Here is a 7,418-nt window from a genome sequence, read left to right on the forward strand (position 1 = left end):
ATTTTTGCATACTCTCCTCCAAAAGGTCCCCCTTCAATCGAACGAATCGGGAAGGAGGAAGGGGTCATTGGCCGTTTCTCTCGCTTCCGGCGAGAAAAAGAGTTCTCCTCCTACCAGTCCAGGACATAAAAGAGGAAGGGGCCTGAATGTCAATGCAGAAGTGAAAGCTCCTTCCGGTAGACCCGCGCAGCACTCACAGAAGGTTATGGTTGGGGAATCCAGGGTCCGGGTAGGCAGGGGAGTATGTGTGTAAGCTCGCGCGCGTCTGGCGTGCAGGGACGGAGTCGCCGCGATAGGGTCGTTGGCACGAAGCAAGAGGGCTGACATACAATATGTGTTTGAATAGCTGCGCGAGTCTCCATTCCTTTGCCTAATACATCTCCTCCACTCATCCCGTCAAGCTTTGCTTTCTGTCTCCTTCGGCGTCACCGGCCGAGAGGAAATCGGCTCACCTCTTTATACGACTGGTCAGCGGCGCTCTCGATGGCGTGCTATCTGAACACGCCCACGTCCGGGCGAAACTGAATGGTTTTCAGATGAAATCAAGGGCAGAGCGAGTCATATAGTACGCTCTTTTGGCAGCCAGAAGTGGCAGAACATGGAGTATAGGGTCAAGTGGGAAGAGTTGAAGGAGAGACGCCTTGGTCAGGAGGACGATACGATGACACAAAAAGGGCAGACAAATACAAAAAAAAAGAGAAAGGACGACGGAGGAATAAAACTTCGACCCAAGATTCTGCATTGAGCGGGGCAATTCATTTCCTCCCCGTTACTGTTCAGAACGTGACTGCACTAAAATACTCCGAGATATCTGCATATATATTTTGTAGAATAATGACGAACTAAAGCTATTCCTTTTGAATTTCATTTGCTTCAGGGCCAAATCGACATTACCTTACTACTTTAGCATGCAGTTCTAGGCGTGATTTATTTCCCAACCAAACGGGCAATTAGTAGAAATGATTCTTCAAGAAATATTTCTCATCCCACACGCCATTACTCTTAAAATATATTGCAATAGTTCGTGCTTTATAATTATTGCTTTGAGATCCTTCAGCAAGTTTAATCAAATTATTTTAATTTGATTTTATTTAATCTGGATTCCATGCCGTTTTTACTGCCATCGTAATGCATAACTTTTCAAAATCCTTTTCGAATTTCCAATGTACGTAAAAGATTCTCTGCAGAACGAAATACAGTTCAACAGTTATTGAAATTAAAGATTTTACTGTAACATATTCATCAAACTCAGGCCTCCTCCGTCGACAGTCCGTTTGCAGATGCATCTCCTAGTCTAACAGAATCTAAAAGTCTTACTTGGTATCTAAGGCAGACTTCCGCGGAATACTTAGAAATAATTCCAAAGCTCATCTTAAGGGAGTTTCTAGACACGCCCAACTAATAACCGGAAGCGGCGTCCTAATATTCAGCCATCTGCTAAAGTATTTCTAAGTATAACGATTAGAGTGAAAATTATAATTATTGAATTAGAGTCATTATTTTGTTACAGGAACACGGATCAACCTAGGGGAGGTAGAGATTTTTGTCAGCCCTCCTATCTACAAAGCATTCTCAAATATCTCTCAGCGTGCACCAAATACAAGTATTCCAAAGTTCCCTGGGTCAAGTCATTTATGCTACAGTGTTTGATATCATTTACTGATACTTCGTTATCAACATTATACGGATGTGACTTTTTTACCATTTTTTTAAGGCATTAGGAACGCGAAGGTGGAATCCCTCCCTTCGCCTCCCTCTCCTCCCACGCAATCACGCTTATCTCCACAGGAGTTGACTCACCCTTTTTGGAGAACAAAATGTAAAGAAAATTTTTTACTATGGCACATCATGTTTGTTGTGCAAAAATTGCGAGCCTTCCGTGTGGTACCACACTCCCATTGATGCCTCCTCCCCAATTTTACAGCTTGTCAGACCGCCCCACCCTTTGGGAGTGGCGTAATATATGGACGACCCCGTTGTATTATTGTGAGTGCGCTGGGATATTGCTCGCCCTTAATGTTTTCATATTCACTCCAAGTACAATTCCTTCTGGTAATTTCTTGAAGTACGATGGGGAAGAAAGGCATTTGCGTCCAGGATACTTAGTGGGAACTTTTCCGGAGAGAATTGTTACTCTCTCCGGTCTTCTACCGTGCAAAGCTCTATTTTACAATGATATGCGCATCGTCATAATTTTAACCCTCCTAAATCAATGGAAGCATTAAACTCATTCCCCAGTCTTTCTCAATTTTGCAAATTTACCAGAAGTGGCTTGAATCCTATTTCTTGTTCATTATACAATTTTCGCCAACATATTTCTGATGCTTTTATTCACATCAATGACCATGTCAAGTTTAACTGATCCTTATGTTTGACTGACCTTCGTGTTATACTGATCATTTCAAAATAATAACCGCATCCTTAGGGTAATAACTGAAGGAAAACTAGAAGGGTAAAATAATTATAGATGGCTAAAGATGAACTATGAGAAGCAATTTATGGTAAATGTCGATACAAGGAACTATGGAGAAATTTAAAGATTGGGCAGAGGACATGATATAATTTTGAGAACAGCTACAAATAAATCCTTGGGTTGACAACCCGTAATGGTGATGATGATCCACTTCCAATTGATATTTATTTTTTGACTGCTAAACTCATTCTGGCTTTCGTGGACTTAGGCACGTATTCATTTACTCGTCCGACACCGATTACTCCGTATAAGTCATCGTTGACCTCATACATATAGGAACTGGGTGCGACGCATGGGTATTAGGTCACCTCTACGTCCAAGTCAATATCGTTCAAGTTTAATCAAATTATAACGATTTTATCAATATTCCAATGAATGGTTATCACTTTATTTTAAATTAAAATTTAGTTCATTTTTTTTAGTTTTTGGGAGTAGCAATATACGTTCTGCACATCAGGTCCCCATTTGAGAAATCCTCATTTACTTCGACAAGGTGAATGACTCTAGCTCTAGAGATGTTTGAATCATTATTGCAGAATCGTAGACACCGAAAGCTTAGCAAGAGTGCGACCGTAGGACTAGCATATCTTTTACGAGTTAGCACTATCGCTTACCCATAAAATGAATTCCCCCTTCAGAATATTATAACGGATCTTGCAAACGCAGCTCAAATGGTCCGCGGTAAATTTACGTTCCGCGTTACGTCCTGTTCCGCAGCGTAATATTTTAAAAGAGCGAATTCGTAATCCGTCGCGTTAATAATGCGACCAGAATCAGCATGGATGACTCAATCGGCAGGTTAAATTTTGTGTTCCACCTAAGGAAGTCTCATCGAGTAAAATTTCAGGTCACTAGTTCATCTGAAAATGCTCGGAAAATTTGTGACAACGCCCTTCGATAAAAGATTCTCCAAAATTGGGATAATTCATATCAACGTTTATAAAATAGCAGTTTTGACATTGGCTGGACAGAATTCTTCACCCAAAGTGAAAGAAAATAATCCAACACCAGACATAAAGGAATCCGGAAAATAATCTTGCTAAGTGCAGTTTGATTTGGCCGATCAAATCGATATACAAATCAGTAATGTAGTTCAGGAATCATAAACAAGAGAATTAATGCCTAAGATTCGACGAGAAATTTTTAAATAAAAATGTGCCGTTATTAATTTAACGATATTATTACTACAGGCTCTTTGATGCGCTTTGTTCACCATTCGAGCTGGAAAATCACGATTGTTTTGCTTCATTGCAGTTGAATAAACTAATGAGATATGTTTCTCTTACTATGCATTAAACTTAACGTGGGTCTTCCGCCAGGCCAGATAATCAAATGCCCACGCTTCGATCGCTGAATTTGACAACACTCCGCAGGAGTTGAGTCTCAATGTTTAGAGAACGATGGTAAGGCCATATATCCAAATGCCATCAGCAGATTACCTAAACTAATGTCAGACTCACAAAGATTTTACGCGCAGCATACCCCAGAAAAGCAGTAAATTTTGCTTATTTCTCTCCTATTATCGCTTTTAACTAAAGTACGACCGAATTTTCATTGGAATGATGTCAGTGAAGAGAACAATATCTTGTACAAACCATTTCAGGGAATTACTTCGATAGATAGATAGGGCTGAATTGAGACCAAATGGTCCCTTCTTACATTTAATCCATCATCGCATGCATATTATATTAGCCATAAAATTTATAATCACATGCATACACATAAATACATATAGACAGAGAGACATACATTATGCACAGATTTGCAAATAATATATATATATATATATATAGTATATATATATATATATATATATATATATATATATATATATATCACATATCTAAAGTAAGTATACTACACCTAAACATACTGAAAGGAAATAGCAGTAAGGAAAGAGAGCAATAAAATTTGGAAAGTCTAAACAAAGAATGAGGTTTTTGGGAAAAGATAAGGACAGAGTGGCATTGCTCACCTCGTGAGACCCCACGCAGGGAAACATCCACGAAGAGGAAGGGGTGTGAAAAACCTGCGAAGGCCCTATGAATTAGAGGAAATTCACATATACATTACAACAATTTTTTTCACATAGCACACATATTATTATGCTACTGAAATTGAAATGAATAAATTAATAACATTAAAAATGCCTTAGAGTAATGAGAAACATAACATAAAGCTAAAACTAATGATGCAAAATCCTTCTGCTTGAGATGACAAAATAGAAAGTAGAAAAGGTTGCCAGTATAGCAGCTTAGTGAAATGAAGGAAGGTATGCAAGTTAAGTTTTGTACCTGAGGAAAATGAACTTGTGAGGTGCTCTCTTCAATGTTGTTGAAGATGGAGGGTTTTTATGTCACCTAGGAGAGAGTTCCACAGACGGTATACTGTAACAAGAAAAGATTTGTCATTGAGTTCCGTGCGATGGTGTGGGACAAGAAGTTTTATTGTTACCCCCCGTGTTCCTGTGGTGAATGAAGCTGCATAAATAAATAGGTGTGTAGTTTGAAAATATCCTATAGATAATTGAAAGAATATGTAAATGCCTGCGACCTTCTAGCTTTAACCAGGATGTTCTTGCAACTGAGTCAGAAATATGATCATATTTTCTAATGTTACATATGAACCGAAGACAGGTATCATGGGTTCTCTGGAGTTTGGTTTTCAGCTCGCCTGAAAGGTCTTGGTAAACCACATCACTGAAATCAAAATGGGGTATGAGAAGAGAGGATAAAATAAACATCTTTGAGGAGGGGGAGCAATGTGATTTAATGTTCTCAGTGAATGAAGAGATGAGTTTTATTTTTCTGCAGATAGTAATCGCATGATCAGTCCAAGATAACGTCTCATTGATGGTTCGGCCTAAATTATTTACTATTCTCAGTTATAGCATGATAGATCCTTGTAATGTTGATGATGGGAGTTCATCAATACTTATTTCAGAATGTATTTTATGGTATCCGATTAGAATGGACTGACTTTATATGGAGTTCATTTTCAGTAAATGTTTTATACCCCATAGTGACAAAGCAGCAAGATCTGAATTCATTTCGTTAAAAATTCTAGGTAGGTTGTGAAGGTGGGAATCTTTTATTTATGAACTTTCGGCGTTAAGGTGATAATTGCAATTAGAAATCCCTTTACAAATATAATTATTCAGCAGTCTCAATGACGGGAGATTTTTAAAACGAGTTATGGCATAACAAAAGAGCATCTGCTTAGGTTAATGATGGTACATGAATTAAGTCAAACTCATAAAAAGCTTAATAATTAATGTATGAGAAATAAACCCTACTCCATGTGTCAAAATAAAACTTAAATAGTTTATATAATACGATTTAACGCATGCAATATCATCTTTAAGTGTATAGTATGGCTTCTACAAGGGAACATAAGGCATAGCATAAGGCAATTGTACATACATACAGGTATATGTATATGTACATGGATATGCAAGCGGATGGGCATGACGAGAATAAATATTAAAGAGACACTCTCAAAAGGAACTTCATCTATAAAGTTGTGACAAAATGTATGGAAGGAAAGGTGGAAGAAGAGAAATAAGTGTATGATTTTTATTATGAATGATTTTATCAGTATAAACATAACCAATTTACTAAAAGATAAGGTTCGTGTATCCATCCATGTAGCTTTTCTTGTCTTGGGAACGCGGAAATGTTGAAATTCGAGATGTTTTTAACTATGGAAGCGTAAACGTAGTGGTGAGGGCGTTCGTCTACTGTACGAAGAACCCGAATTTGAACCCGAGTGAGCCTAGATACCCTCACCTGCACCCAAGGTGTGTTATTTTTTTAGGGCGTCATACCTCCTCGAACTTGGTCATTGAGGCAAGAGAATAAGTGTAGATAGAGGTTTTCGATATGTCGGTGTGAGGAATAATGAGGGAAATAAAATAGCCAGAAAGGAAAACAACAAAGTTTCAGGCATAGTAGGATAAGAGAGAAGATCTTTGAAAGAAATTTAAAAAAAAGTGGAACAAGTGGATGCAGAAGATACGGGGAGCAATGATATGCTAAAGACTACCAGATGTTAAAACGTGGAAAAACTGAGGTAGAGGAGGAAGGGAATAGGAATTTTGGATGAAATTAAGGGGCGTAGAAATTATGTACGACTAATAATGATTTTTGTAGCATGTAGTATGATTAAATGATATTTTGTCATGTTAGTTCTAAGGAGTGCATTAGAATGTGCATATAGTGCCATCACCCATCAAAAACCTATCTGAACTCGGTAAACTACAGTTACTAAATAGATAACTTCACAGAGAAATGACGCAGGGGAAGAACTGCCCTCTGATGTATAATTTCCCATATCAAGGATTTTTTATGAGATTAACTCCAAATTAATATTAGGTGCGAATACTGTGGTGCCAGGCCATAGTTTTTATAGCCATAATTGTAAATGTGTGTCTTTCAAATAACTATAAAGTAGGATTCATTCCTATAGCGGATCTCCTGCACAGGAGATCATTTGTCTACGTAGGGTATTAAAAAGGTTCGCTTGTGGTCAAATCCTCTTGTATTACTCTCAGGGAACTAAATAAAATAAATATCACCACATCAAAATGAAATGATGTCTTACTCTTATCACCACAACAAAATGATGGCTTACTCTTTTTGTAATGATTTACAAAAAGAGTAAGGCATTAAAGATAATAATTTGAAATGTGAAGGAATGGGAATGGAAAAAGGATATCATTGAGGTTAGAGTAGGTAGATTTGGTGACGAGGCCGACCACCAGAGAGGAGAGTGATCACAACGAAGCATTAAAAGAGGGACGCCGTGGTCTTGGGTCTAAGTAGGGCTGCATGTCAATAAGGGAGCTCATGACTAGCCCTCCTGTTATTGGATTTTGAATCCTATAGCGGTTTTTTGAAAAGCAAAGGAAAAACTAGCTCACACCAAAGAGCCCAAGTATGGGAAA

Source organism: Hetaerina americana, unplaced genomic scaffold (genome assembly GCF_022747635.1).
Source record: "Hetaerina americana unplaced genomic scaffold, ioHetAmer1.1.p SCAF_10, whole genome shotgun sequence".
Classification (NCBI taxonomy): Eukaryota; Metazoa; Arthropoda; class Insecta; order Odonata; family Calopterygidae; genus Hetaerina; species Hetaerina americana.